This window comes from Giraffa tippelskirchi, chromosome 10, assembly GCF_054371585.1.
Source record: "Giraffa tippelskirchi isolate mGirTip1 chromosome 10, T2T-mGirTip1v1.2.pri, whole genome shotgun sequence".
Taxonomy (NCBI): Eukaryota; Metazoa; Chordata; class Mammalia; order Artiodactyla; family Giraffidae; genus Giraffa; species Giraffa tippelskirchi.
The window spans coordinates 100821979-100836392 of record NC_137284.1 but is presented as its reverse complement, the minus strand read 5'-3'; the positions used below and the strand labels follow the sequence as shown (position 1 = coordinate 100836392).

The following is a 14414-nucleotide window of genomic DNA, read 5'->3' as shown; positions in this document are numbered from 1 at the left end:
ATTTTATTGCCATATAGTTGTTCATAATAGTCTCTTATAATCCTTTGTATTTCTGCATTTTCTGTTGTAACTTCTCCTTTTTCATTTCTAATTTTGTTGATTTGATTCTTCTCTCTTTTTTTTTTGATGAGTCTGGGTAAAAGTTTGTCAATTTTGTTTATCTTCTCAAAGGGCCAGCTTTTAGTTTTATTAGTCTTTACTATTGTTTCTTTCATTTCTTTTTCATTTATTTCTGCTTAGATCTTTATGATTTCTTTACTTCTACTAATTTTGGGGGGTTTTGTTCTTTTTCCAGTTGTTTTAAGTGTAAAGTTAGGTTGTCTGTTTGATGTCTATTCAATGTTTTTCTTGTTTTCTTGTTTCTTGAGGTAGGATTGTATTGCTATAAGCTTCCCTCTTAGAACTGCTTTTGCTGCATCCCATAGGTTTTGAGTTGTTGTGTTTTCATTATCATTTATTTCTAGAATTTTTTTGATTTCCCTTTGATTTCTTCAGTAACCTGTTGGTTACTTAGAAATGTGTTTTTTAATCTCTATGTGTTTGTGTTTCTTACAGTTTTTTTTTTCTTTCTTGTAATTGATATCTAGTCTCATAGCATTGTGGTTGGAGAAGATGCTTGATATGATTTCAGTTTTCTTAAATTAACTGTGGTTTGATTTGTGACCCAAGATGTGGTCTATCCTGGAGAATGTTCCATGTGCAGTTGAGAAGGAGGTGTATTATTCTGCATTTGGGTGGAATGTCCTGAAGATACTGAAATCCATCTCATCTAATGTATCCTTTAAGACTTGTGTTTCCTTATTAATCTTCTATTTTGATGATCTGTCCATTGGTGTGAGTGGGGTGTTAAAATCTCCTACTATTATTGTGCTACTGTCAGTTTCTCCTTTCGTGTCTGTCAGTGTTTGTCTTATGTATTGAGGTGCTCCTATGTTGGGTGCATAGATATTTGCAATTGTTATGTCTTCCTCTTGGACTGATCCCTTGATCATTATGTAGTGTCCTTCGTTACTCTTGTAATCGTCTTTATTTTAAGGTCTATTTTTTCTGATATGAGGATTGCTACTCCAGCTTTCTTTTGCTTCCCATTTGCATGGAATATATTTTTCCATCCTCTCACTTTCAGCCTATAGGTGTCTTGAGGTCTGAAGTGGGTTTCTTGCAGACAGCACATATATGGGTTTTGTTTTTGTATCCATTCAGCCAGTCTGTGTCTTTTGGTTGGAGCATTTAATCCATTTACATTTAAGGTAATTATTTTTATATGTGTCCCTATTGCCATTTTCTTAATTGTTTGGGGTTGATTTTGTAGATCTTTTTTCTTCTGTTGTATTTCTTGACTATATAAGTCCCTTTAATATTTGTTGTAAAGCTGGTTTGGTGGTACTGAATTCTCTTAACTTTTGCTTGTCTGAAAAGCTTTTTATTTCTCCATCAATTTTGAATGAGATCCTTGCTGGGGACAGTAATCTTGGTTGCAGATTTTCCCTTTCAGTACTTTAAATATATCCTGCCATTCCCTTCTGGCCTGTAGAGTTTCTGCTGAAAGATCCGCTGTTAAGCATATGGGGTTTCCCCTGTATGTTACCTGTTGCTTTTCCCTTACTGATTTTAATATTCCTTTTTTGTAGTGAGTCTTTGTTAGTTTGATTATATTTGTCTTGACATGTTTCTCCTTGGGTTTATCCTGTATGGGACTCTTTGTGTCTCTTGGACTTGATTGACAATTTCCTTTTCCATGTTGGGGAAATTTTCAACTATAATCTCCAAAAATTTTCTCATACACTTTCTTTTTCTCTTCTTCTTCTGGGACCCCTGTAATTTGAATGTTGCTGCATTTACTATTGCCCCAGAGGTCTCTGAGACTGTTCTCTGCTCTTTTCATTCTTTATACTTTAATCTGCTCTTCAGAAGTTATTTCCTCCATTTTATCTTCCAGCTCACTGATTGGTTCTTCTGCTTCAAATATTCTGCTATTGATTCCTTTAGAGTATTTTTAATTTCAGTAATTGTGTTGTCTCTGTATGTTTATTCTTTAATTCTTCTAGGTCTTTGTTAATTGATTCTTGAATTTTCTCCATTTTGTTTTCAAGGTTTTTGATCATGTTTACTATCATTATTCTGAAGTCTTTTTAGGTAGTTTGCCTATTTCCTCTTCATTTATCTGGACTTCTGTGTTTCTAGTTTGTTCTTTTATTTGTGCAGTATTTATCTGCCTTTTCATTATTTTTTTTTTTTAAGTTATTGTGTTTGAGGTCTCCTTTCCCAGGCTTCAAGGAAAGTTGAATTCTTTCTTTGAAGAAGGTTGAATTCTTTCTTCCTTTTGGTTTCTGCCCTCCTAAGATTGGTCCAGTGGTTTGTGTGAGCTTCCTATAGGGTGAGATGTGCTGAGTTTTTGTTTGTTTTTCCTCTCATGGGCAATGCTGAGTGAGGTGGTAATCATGATGATGATTGGGTTCGTATTTTTGTTTTGTTTATTGTTTAGATGAGGTGTCCTGCCCAGGGTGCAACTGGTGGTTGGGTGATGCAGGGTGTTGTATTCAAGTGGTTTCCTTTATTTGAGTTCTCACTATTTGATACTCCCTAAGGTTAGTTCTCTGGTAGTCTAGGGTCTTAGAGTCAGTGCTCCTACTCCAAAGGCTCAGGGCTTGATCTCTTGTCAGGAATGAAGGTTCCACAAGTGGTTTGTTATGGCATTAAGTGAGATTAAAACAAATATCCAAAAACAAGAAACCAAAGATGAACCCCAGACAAATGGCAGTTACAAAATCGGGCAATAATAATTAAAATAATGGAATATACACATATACATATACACCCATGAGCAAAGTGGCAACAGTCCAACAAAAATAAAGTACAGTAGACTGACCTGGTGAACAAAGGAAATCAAAAATTATATTTACTAGTTAAGAACAAAACTAACTTAAGCACAAACTAGAAAACAAAACTAAAGAAAGATGCCAAGTGGGGAATAAAGCAATGAAAAGAAAACTAACAAATATGTTGAGAGGAAAGGAAAGAAAGAAAAGAAAGAATGAATAGATATGCAAAGTTAGAGGTAGATGAAGAAGATTTATATACATTAAAGATTAGCTGCAAGGGGAAAAGAACAGTAGGAAAGGCAAACAAAGGAATAAATGTAGAAAAAATAATAATAGGTTTAAAAAATTAAAATTAAAAAAAGAGAGAGAGAAAAAAAAGAGGAAAACTCCACAGAACTGCAAAAGCCCAATGTAGAGGCAGACATTTATGACAAAAATAAAAAATGTAACTGAGGGGAAAAAAAAAGTCTCAAAAGCTTAATTGGATTTCTTAGTGCCAATAAAATTGACAACTACAGCAGAAGGGGAAGAAAAGGAAAAAGAAAATAAAAAAATATACCAAAGAATCTACAGAACGAGTTAAAAAGTAAGAATAATAAATGTTTTTCTTGAGTCGCTGTTGTCAGCGTCCTTTCCCTCGCTGGGAGTCACAGTCCACCTCACCTCCCTAGGATGCCCTCCAACACTGTGCTGATCTCTGGACCTGCTGTGGGAGCAGCTCAGATTCTAATCAGGTCCTACTCCTGTGTGTTCTTGCCTCCAATATCCACAGCTATCAGAGCTAGTGTGTTTTCTTTTGTGAGAGCTCTCAATGGCCTGTCATATACTCCATCAACACAGTCTGCTTAGTTGATCGTGTGGATTTAATCTGCAGCTTGTACAGCTGGTGGGAAGATTTTGGGTCTTTTTCCTTAGCCACACTGCCCCTGGGTTTCAATTGTAGTTTTATTTCCATCTCTACATGTGGGTCGTCCACTGGGGTTTAGCTCCTGAGGCTGCCTTGGAGGGCTTGGGTTTGCCCCTCTGAGGGCCAGGTGTGGAGGTGGTGCAGCTGCTTGGGTCGCAAGGGTTCTGACAGCACGAGGTACTCAGGGGGCTTGGCGCTAGGGCAGCAAGAGATATAGTGCTCAAGAGGGGTATGGCAACCAGTATTGTCCAATAGGATCCATTATTCTTGCCCTGAGCACCCCCTCTCTGACAGAGAAGCCTGGCAGGCCACAGTCTACAGAGTCTCAAAGCGTCAGACAGGACTGAAGCGACTCTGTGCGCACAGACACAAGACTTTTTTTTTTTTTTGCCTGTGGCAGCTCTGCCCCAGTGAGAGCTGAGCGTGAAGGTGGCACAGCTGCTTTGCTTGTGGGGATCCTGGCAGTGCCAAGTGTGCAGGGACATGGACTTCTTCCACCACAGGAGTTAGGTCCTATCAGAGTCTTTTTTCACGCCTCTTGTAGCTGGTGATCAGAAGGCCTTTTTGGCCAGTCTTTCTCCATAGCTCCGCCCATTCAGGCACTTAGAGGGCTCCCTTGCCTGGGGTCCTTCTCTGTTGTTCCTCGCATCAGGCACATAGAGGGGCACCCCTGGCTGGGGTCCTACTCTGTAGATCAGTGCATCAGGCACTTAAAGGGGCACCCTGGGTGGGGTCCTACTCTGTAGTTCCTTGCGTCAGTCACTTAAAGGAGCACCGTGGGGGTGATCCTACTCTGTAGTTCAGTATGTCAGGGGTTTGATGAGCCAGACTCTCTTTTGTTCAGCTGCTGATGCTGGAGTGTGGAGAGAGAGCAGCTATGATGATGGCTCCATCCCCTACGTGTGACTCAGCAGTGTCATCTTTCTTCCATGGCGGCCTAGCTTTCCTCCACTAGCGTTTCCCACCAGGAGCTCCTCCCTCACATCCCCTCAGTCTTTCTCTCTGCAGTCAACAGCAGCCCTCACCCTGGGATTGCTCCACAATCCCTAACTTCAGCTCCCAGCCACTGCACCTTCCAGGAGACCAGCATTCCTGTCCAGGGTATGTATGGCTGCGGCAAGGACTGTCTGATTCTCATTCCATTTAGGCTGCCACAGATCAGCTGTTTCACTCTCAGCCTTAAATATTTCTCCTCTGACTCAGACAGTTGCCCCACCGTGGGCATCGGAAACCCTGCTTCAGTTCCCCCACCCAGTAAGGGCAGGTCCATCTCTACTAACTCTCCTGTTTCCCCCCTAGTTCCTTCATCCTACCGAGTTTTGCCTGGTTCTATATATTCTTTTCCACTGGTCACGTACTCCTTTCTGCTCTCAGCTGGTGTTCTGTATGCACCTGGTACTCAGCCTTCTTTACGGTCCAGCTATCACAACTATACATGACCACTGGGAAGACTATGCTGCTGCTGCTGCTGCTGCTGCTGCTAAGTCACTTCAGTCGTGTCCGACTCTGTGCGACCCCATAGGCAGCAGCCCGCAGGCTCCCCGTCCCTGGGATTCTCCAGGCAAGAACACTGGAGTGGGTTGCCATTTCCTTCTCCAATGCATGAAAGTGAAAAGTGAAAGTGAAGTCACTAAGTCGTGTCCGACTCTTAGCGACCCCATGGACTGCAGCCTACCAGGCTCCTCTGTCCATGGGATTTTCCAGGCAAGAGTACTGGAGTGGGTCGCCAGTGCCTTCTCTGGGGAAGACCATAGCCTTGGCCATATAGCCTTTGTCGGCAGAGTGATATCTCTGCTTTTCGTCACATCGTCTGGATTTGTCATAGCTTTCCTGCCAAGAAGCAATCGTCTTCTGATTTCATGGCTGCAGTCACCATCTGCAGTGATTTTAGAGCCCAAGAAGAGGAAATCTGTCACTACATCCACCTTTTCCCCTTATAGTTGCCATGAGGTAATGGGGCCGGATGCCATGATCTTAGTTTTTTTTAATATTTAGTTTTAAGCCAGCTCTTTCACTTTCCTTTTTCACCCTCACCAAGAGGCTCTTTAGTTCCTCTTGCAATAACTACAACCCATCTAAAATCTCAACTTGAAGTATCCCTGTCTTTTGCAACTAACTATATCTTTCTGTCTTATTTTTTTCTAGCACCTCAGTTTTGACTACTCATTACTCCAGTATATTTTCATTAGCTTTTCACTGTCACCCATGTTACATCCTGATTTCTTTTCTTATACTTAATAAGATTTCATGATTCACTTTTATAATCACTCTTTTGCATTTTTGTGTAATTATTTTTTAAATTTCTCCTTTCCTTTTGACAAAACTCCAAAACTTGTTAAATCAAACACTCTGCCTACTTGAGATACACATCAGAACAGTATAATGGGAGAAAATAACAACCAAAATGACTTATCTCACTTTGGGTTCTAAATCACAGAATTCAAGTAAGCTGCCAGTGCTGTTCAATACTTCTATGACATTTTCATAAACAATTTACATACCTGTTCTCTGAGGATACACTTCAGAGCTTGTCTACTCTCTTTCAATCTTTGATCCCTCCTGCATCTCTATTCTCAGATGATAACCTAACTTATTAAATGAACAAAATAATTAAAAATAATCTTAAAAGAACCTCTACATCTTCCTGCAAGTGAACTGTATGTATACTACACTGTATATACTTCCTTTTCTTACATTACAAAGAATGTACTCTGCACCCAGCCTCCCTTTCCCACCCCCAATCCAAAGTCACTCTATTTGTGTACTGGATTCTATCCCTCATCACTTACTTAAAACTTTTATACTCCAACTATCATCCCACTCATTAAATCATCAGTGTTTCTCACTGTGCTTCATTTCCATCACAATGGACATATCTCCCATTTTAAAGCTACTGTTATAAGTGCATATCCTGAAACTTTATCTTCTTCCCACAGGCTTCTCCCTTCTGTTTCCCTTTGTATTAGCACTTCTAGATAGAGTTGTGCATAGTCACTCTCCCCAATTCCTTGTTTTCTAGGCTGTATCGAACCATTGCAGTCAGGCTCTGTTTTCTATTACTCCACTGAAACCATTCTTATCGTGGTTACTGGTGATATCCTTGCTGCCAAAGTCAAAGTAGCATTTGAAACTTCCAGGTTCATCTTTATTCTTTAAACATTTCTTCACACCATATTCTCCAGAAATTTTTTGGAACACAATGACCACTCCTCCCATTGTCTTGCTGGAACCTCCTCACTTTTACAGTTTCTAAGTTTTAAAGTGGTCTCTCTCTTAGGTCTGAAACCTATTCTCTTCTGTCTAACCATTCATTCTCTAAGAGGCCCTATCCATTGAATAAGGCTTTAAGTTTTATTTCTATGCGCTGTAACTTCCAATGTGTATCCTAAGTATTAACCCTTCTCTTGACTGTTACCACCAAATTCCTTCTTACTGTCTCTACTTAGATATCTAGTAGTCATCTAAATTTGAGGTATCCAAAACTGAAATATTAACTCTACTTCTAAATCTCCTTCCTGAATTTTCATTATTGGACGTCCAGTTTTTTCAGACCCAAAATGTAAAGTTATCTGGACTCCACACTTTCTCTTACATCGTCTTATAGCCTATTAGGCAATTTGGTGAGCTCTATCTTTAAACTACATACTTCACCCATTGTTTACTAATTGCCAAGGGTTTTGGAAAGAAAGCAAACAAACATATGCATGACATTTGAATTCTATGCTGCATGTATGATTTTCAAATTTGCATCATCTCTTGAAGTGTGAAATTAAGCCAAATGAGTAAAATTGATGTAATTTAAATTCTAGTGTTATCGTAAATGAAACTAAATACAAAATTTAGTAAAATAAAATTTGTTCTCATTGTGAATATTTTTCAAAAATCTGTCACCCTGTGGTCTAATTGTTATTTCTAGTCAGTTGGTAAAATAGAAAGTCCAGAACCAAAAACATTGTTATATGTTCTATTTATTTTCTATAATCTTCAAAGACATATTAGAACTTCTTAGTAACCCAGATGTTCTCATCACAGTTTATATTAAGTGTCTAGGTGAGATCTTACCTGATAAAGGAAATTATGGGAAAACAATATTATAGGAAATGGTGTATAATAGATTTATGAGTTCATGAAAGTAATTCTGTCACAGAGAAACTGCATAATCACAATGTTCTACTGGGATAAATCTTAGTGCCTCAGATAAATTGTCTTTTTGTTTATTTATGGCAAAGTCTATTGTTAAGGTAACAACTATATAGAACCATCATGTCCATATGATGTGACCAAATCTTCCACTTAGGGCAAAGTCTTTTCTCTCCAGCCTGACAGTAAATAATCAATAATCTGTTTCACCTGATTGCTCAGCAATTGAATTTTACTCAGTGTGACTTTGTTTCCTAGAGTATTAGATTCAGTTCAGTTCAAAGACTCAGCTTGAATAAATGATAATTCTTACTGGGAAAATTCTAGATGTGTAGTACAGAAACTTTGGAAATGAATCCCTGAATAAAGGGCCCTTAAATGTGTATCAATTCAAATGATCATAAAACTCCATCTATACCCCACAATTGATTTTGCTGGACTCAGTTCTTTGAGAAAATGTTTCTTTTGTCTACAAGTTAAATATTTGGTTCAACTGTACTTTTCTATTTTCACCATTTACCACTCTATCCACTTTTGTGAAAGGTTAATAGGTGTAAAGAGCAATTCTCCCTTCTCAAAGTTGAACATTTTTACACTAGCCATACAGTGCAGCCTTCATGGCATCTTACTAACACATGACTACAAGTTTTTCTTTTCTGTGGACAAATTAATCAAATAGAAGATTGAAGGAAAAATAAAAAGGTTAATTAATCAAGGATCCTGAATCATCACTGACATGAGAGATCTAGATTTGCTTTCACATCCATTATTTTCTATTCTTTGGAATATATATTCATTGAAATATTATAGCATACTAAAGAGTTAAGAAAATGCTTAAAAATTTTTATGATCTACTAAGATATATGCCTCTTTATAATCCATTAATGAACAAAACAAGACAAAAGTAAAATTTAATTGTTTTAATGACACAGTTGTACAAATTGTTGTTGCTTAGTTTAGGTAAAAGAATGTTGAGGGCTAAGGTATACTTTGAGTAACTTAATTCCTTATCTTAATCAATATAAACTGTCTCTTTTGGCTCTCTGCGCATCACCATGGTAGTTGGCAAGAACAAGCATCTTACAAAAGTTGGCAAAAAGGGACCCAAGAAGAAAGTGGTTGACTGATTTTCTAAGAAAGATTGGTATTATGTGAAAGCACTAATGTTTTTCCAGTATTTCTTATATGAAATACATATTTCTTATGTGAAAACACTAGTCATGAGAAATCAAGGAACCAAAACAGTATCTGATGGCCTCAAGGGTCATGTTTTTGAAGTGAGCCTTCCTGATCTGCCGAATGACAAAGTTGCATTTAGAAAATCGGGCTAGTTACTGAGGTTGTTCAGGGCAAAAACTGCCTGACTAATTTCCATGGAATGGATCTTTTTTATTTTTTTATCGGGCACTAAAGGATGGGTTGGGAAATATCTCTCCAAGTTATGCCTCATTAGGTGTAAATTGATTCTAATTTTCCTAGGATAACTTTCAGAACATTTTCTTTTTCTTAGAGCTCTGCTCTTGCTAACAGTCACCTCTTCAGGTCCACTGCTGAGTGGCTCCTCCCTGGAAGATAATTTCCTCTTTTTCTTGAGGACTCTCTTGTTTCCTGACTCTTCAGGGTGGCTAACTGGTTCCTCTTTGGGGAAAGATTTCTTCCTCTTGGGAAGACTTTATGGTAGGGATCTTGTTGTTCACTTGCTAAGTCAAGTCCGACTCTGCGACCCCATGGACGGCAGCATGCCAGACTTCTCTGTCCTTCACTATCCCCTGGAGTTGGCTCAGATTCATTGAGTCGGTGGTACTCCCTTGATAAAATGTGCTACATGTTCTAAAACTGGCAGATCATGTTTGAATTTCATATTGATGTTAAGCCTATGGATGGTTACTTGCTTTGTCTGTTCTGTGTGGGTTTTACTGAAAAATGCCGCAATCATATCCTGAAGACTGCTTATGCCCAGCACCAGCAGGTCTGCTAGATCCATAAGAAGATGATGGAAATCATGACCTGAGAGAGGCAGACAAATGACTTGAAAGATGTGGTCAATAAATTGATTCCAAACATTATTGGAAAAGACATAGAAAAGACTCACTAATCTATTTATCCACTCCATAATGTCTTTGTTAGAAAAGTAAAAATGCTGAAGAAGCCTAAATTTCAATTGGGAAAATTCATGGAGCTATATGGTGAAGGCAATAGTTCTAGAAAAGCTACTGGGGATGAGACAGGTGCTAAAGTTGAATGAGCTGATGGATATAAGCCACTGGTCCAAGAATCTGTTTAAAATTCAGGCTTTTAATGATGACAAATAAAAGATCTTATTTGTGATTAAAAAAAATGTAAACATAGAGTACTAAAAAGAAGATAATTATCTGAATTACTAATATAAACATACGACTTGATTGTTAGTTGCTTGAATGGTCACCAGGCACAGAGTTGCCCACAATTTGGCAGTTAGGTTATGCTATCATCTATAAATGGACAACTCTAATCCTGTGTAATTTAGCGGCTGCTCCAGTCATTTATTTAATTTCAAATAGTTTGGTATGAAGGAAATGTAAATATTGGAAATTATTGTAAAATGATGTAAAATACCCTCTAATTTGTATTGGTTACAAAGGTATGCGTGTGGCCTGCTAAGTAGCCCCAGTCATGTCCAACTCTTTGCAACCCTATGGACTGTAGCCTGCCAGGCTCCTCTGTTCACGGGGTTCTCCAGGCAAGAATACTGGAGTGAGTTTACCATGCCCTCCCCCAGGGGATCTTCCTGACCCAGGGATCTAACCTACATTTCTTATGTCTCCTGCATTGGCAGGCAAGTTCTTTACTACTACTGCCTCCTGGAAAGCCCTACAAAGGTAAGTGGTAGTTACTCGGTCATGTCCTACTCTTTGCGACCCCATGGAGTGTAGCCCGTCAGGCTCCTCTGTCCATGAAATTCTCCAGGCAAGAATATTGGAGTGGGTTGCCATGCCCTCCTCCAGGAGATGCTCCCAACCGAGGGATAGAACCTAGGTCTCCCACATTGCAAGCAGATTCTTTACCATTTGAGCTACCTGGGAAGCTCCTACAAAGGTATAGATACTATTAATACTACCCTGTGCTGTTTCCCACCTTCATAATTGAAGGAAATGCTAAATTTCAGTAGAGGTTTATGAAAATAAAAATGTCAGCCTTTTCCATATCGGAATACTTACCTTCCCTGAATTCTGTGCAAAAACTTCAGTTTAAGAACTCCTGATTTATGGAGTTTGACAAGTCAACTCAAAGATAACCTGGGAAAATATTAGAATTCAGTAGGAGTACAGTCAGTCTTTGTCCTTGAGGAGTTAACAGTTAGAGATGTAGCACATGCTGACATTGCATAGCATTCATAAGTTATTTAAGTCTATTTTAATTTTGTGGGGGCATGGGGCTTTCCAAAGGGTATGCAATGTCTAAGCTTAAATAGGGGAAGTGGTCAGTCGCCACTATCTTGTAAATAGTAGAGCTTGTTAATACTGTGGCATTATTGTAGTCATTTTTTATGTCTGCAAGTGGTGTAGGTACTCATAAGAGCTACATTGATGCTTAGTGGTTTCTTCAACTAGAATTCAAAATATAGACATATTCTTGGCAAAGCAGTGTTGATAACTCTGAAATAATTGATATTTCTTCAAAGAAACAGTGCTTAGGAGTGTCATTTATCTTTGAGGACACCAACAGATTTACTTCCTATATGTTTGATTATAACTAGAACAGATCTAATTCACATGTGTACAATCCTTCCAAGTAGGCTGCTTTTTGGTTAATGTATTTAGCTGGATCTAGGAAAGCCTTTGGCTGTGTGTAATGCTGTCTGAGCCTTTAGTACACAGTGAGTGTGGCATTTTGAGCTATCTGACTTAGATTTCTATTGGCAGAACTGTATTCATTTTTGCACAATACCATTAACACAACAACTGTCTTCCTTTATTACCTCGCCAACAGAACTATTATCCTAAAAAAATTTAGCACATTTTCCGGAGATGTGCAGCTTACAATCAGGTTGTAGCTCAGCCAAAGCCTTGGGGAATGTGACTGAAAGATAGAGTGTGACAGAAATCAATGAGAAACAGCTGGAGAACAGTGCAATTCTATAATAAAATAATTTATTATTGGTATTGACTTCAGAATCATCAGCAGACATTCATCAGGCAGCTACTGTGTGCCTGCCACTGTTTGTGCTGCTACATATGTGCCTGCCACTGCCATTACATGTTTGGTCACTAAACTTCCAAGGCTGGATAGGCACAGCAGTGACAGCCTGTGGCCTCTGAGGGATGGTTCAGGAAAAGGGGCCTTTAAGCTGAATGAGAGCCTTGTCTGAGACATGTTAAACCAGAAAGAATAAATTAAAGTGTTTGGTTCTGCAAATAAGCATGTAAGTACAACAAATAGAAGATCAGAAAGACAAACCCAGTTGATATAGACAGAATCTGGGAAGACAGAGCTACACACAGCAGATTCCAGCTTTTTTATTCATTACTTTTCAATTTATGTTTTCTGTCCAGAGACTGGATTTAGGACTGAGCTAAAAATGAATTACTATTTCTGGAGCCTATGGGCCTGTAACCTTACTGGTGTTGATTTGCATGTGGTGTTCTGCTTGGATGCTTTAGTTTTTTTTTTTTTAATTTATTTATTTTAGTTGGGGGCTAATTACTTTGCAATATTGTAGTAGTTTTTGCCATACATTGACATGAATCAGCCATGGGTTTACATGTGTTCCCCTTCCTGGACCCCCCACCCACCTCCCTCCCCATCCCATCCCTCTGGGTCATCCCATTGCCCCGGCCCTGAGCCCTTGTCTCATGCATCGAACATGGAATGGTGTTCTCTTTCACATATGATAATATACATGTTTCAATGCTATTCTCCCAGAACGTCCCACCCTCACCTTCTCTCTCAGAGTCCATAAAATTGTTCTATGCATCTGTGTCTCTTATTCTGTCTCGCATATAGGGTTATCGTTACCATCTTTCAAATTCCATATATATGCATTAGTATACTGTATTGTTGTTTTTCTTTCTGGCTTACTTCACTCTGTATAATGGGCTCCAGTTTCATCCATCTCAGTAGAACCGATTCAAATGTATTTTTTTTTAATGGCTGAGTAATATTCCATTGTGTATATGTAACACAGCTTCCTTATCCATTCGTCTGCTGATGGACATCTAGGTTGCTTCCATGTCCTGGCTATTGTAAACAGTGCTGCGATGAACATTGGGGTACACGCGTCTCTTTCAATTCTGGTTTCCTCGGTGTGTATGCCCAGCAGTGGGATTGCTGGGTCATATGGCAGTTCTATTCCCAGTTTTTTAAGGAATCTCCACACTGTTCTCCATAGTGGCTGTACTAGTTTGCATTCCCACCAACAGTGTAAGAGGGTTCCCTTTTCTCCACACCCTCTCCAGCATTTATTGCTTGTAGACTTTTGGATAGCAGCCATTCTGACTGGTGTGAAATGATACCTCATTGTGGTTTTGATTTGCATTTCTCTAATAATGAGTGATGTTGAGCATCTTTTCATGTGTTTGTTAGCCATCTGTATTTCTTCTTTGGAGAAATGTCTGTTTAGTTCTTTGGCCCATTTTTTGATTGGGTCGTTTATTTTTCTGGAATTCAGCTGCAGAAGTTGCTTGTATATTTTTGAGATTAATTGCTTTAGTTTTTGTGTGGTTGGAAAGAGATTTGTTTTGGTATAGGAACATCAAGCAGGAAGACCAATAGAGAGAATAAAAAGGCTTTTATTACAGACATTGTCTCATTTTTGAGACGATTTGGAGGACTTGATACGGAGATGAATTAGCATCATAAACATGAAATGTGTTCATAAATGACTTCAGTTGACTCTGGGAACAAGCATTAGTACTTTGAAGTTTCAGGACAATTGCTTAAGGAGAGAGCCATCAGCTCCTCCACCTCCCTGCATTGCACATCACCCTGTAGGGAAGCTTTGAGGGCATAGTGTCATGTCCAGAGGAGAAGCAGCAATAGTGTTTCTGTTGGGTATGTAGGAAAGTGCTACAGAAGATCCAGACATGACTCTGAAAATAGCCAGCCATCACTATTGTCAAGGTGACTGAAGCAGAAAAGCACTAATAATAATATTCCTTTTCATATTAATATGTGTTTGGGTCATAAGGATATAGAGGCTTGTAAATAAACTAAAATAGCTATTTATATAATTTATTGTGATTCAAACAATATTGCTTTGAAATTCCTCAAACATAACAAATATATAAAAAGGAGGCTCATGTTCTCTGTCTGGTATTATTATAGACTACCCATCAGGTTTGGCATCCTAATGTGGAACAGGAGAAGGGGTATGATTGAGGCCTTGATGATAGAGACCACAAGAAATACTGTGCTTGGTGGAGGAGACAGAAAGGCGAAGACATCCTGAGGCCAGTTCTGATAAGTGATAGCTCCTAGTGCAGCATCACAGCTACTGTTGAAGTAGAACTTAGATAAGACATCTTTTCTGGACTCAGAGATATTCCTGGTGTGGTAAGGGGAGGTGA

The 14414-nt window shown here is 38.9% G+C and overlaps 1 protein-coding gene and 1 pseudogene across 1 annotated transcript in view; both read left to right on the top strand.

The window, feature by feature from the left end:
* Positions 1 to 14414, top strand: part of FOXP2 (forkhead box P2) — a 1512938-nt gene that overhangs the window by 390949 nt on the left and 1107575 nt on the right. The window lies entirely within an intron of this gene.
* On the top strand, positions 8925 to 10153 carry LOC145524574 (small ribosomal subunit protein eS1-like; annotated as a pseudogene).